Raw genomic sequence first — 483 nt, forward strand, 5'->3', positions numbered from 1 at the left:
AACTATACAACGTAATCGATTAAAGCAATAAAGAGAGAAAGAGAGAGAGAAAAATCTTGCAAAATGATTTTTATCCTGGTTCGTTTGTGTGTCCACTTGCAAACTACATCCAGGCCTCCCGGCTGATCTGGAAGATTTTTCTTCACTATAATTGAAGTAATGTTTTACAAGCACTTCTTCCAATTACAACACTTAGATATTCACTTGAAACATAAAGAAACTTATTCCTTGGTTTGACTCCCTTCCTACTGCCCAAGAAAACCTTTCTTGCGGTGTAGCCCCGGCCAAGAACCTATTCTTCCTATCAAGAACACTAAGCTATCGAAGATACAACACAATCTCGTTGGTGGTAAGACACCTTGAGATTCCCAATGGTACAACACTTTTCATAGTAAAAACATAGAGTAAACTAAAGCAATTATGATGCTCAAAACAGACAATTAAGATCTTATTCTAAAACCCTCACACAAGTCTCATATAACA

The sequence above is a fragment of the Lupinus angustifolius genome, chromosome LG02 (assembly GCF_001865875.1).
Source record: "Lupinus angustifolius cultivar Tanjil chromosome LG02, LupAngTanjil_v1.0, whole genome shotgun sequence".
In the NCBI taxonomy this organism is placed as follows: Eukaryota; Viridiplantae; Streptophyta; class Magnoliopsida; order Fabales; family Fabaceae; genus Lupinus; species Lupinus angustifolius.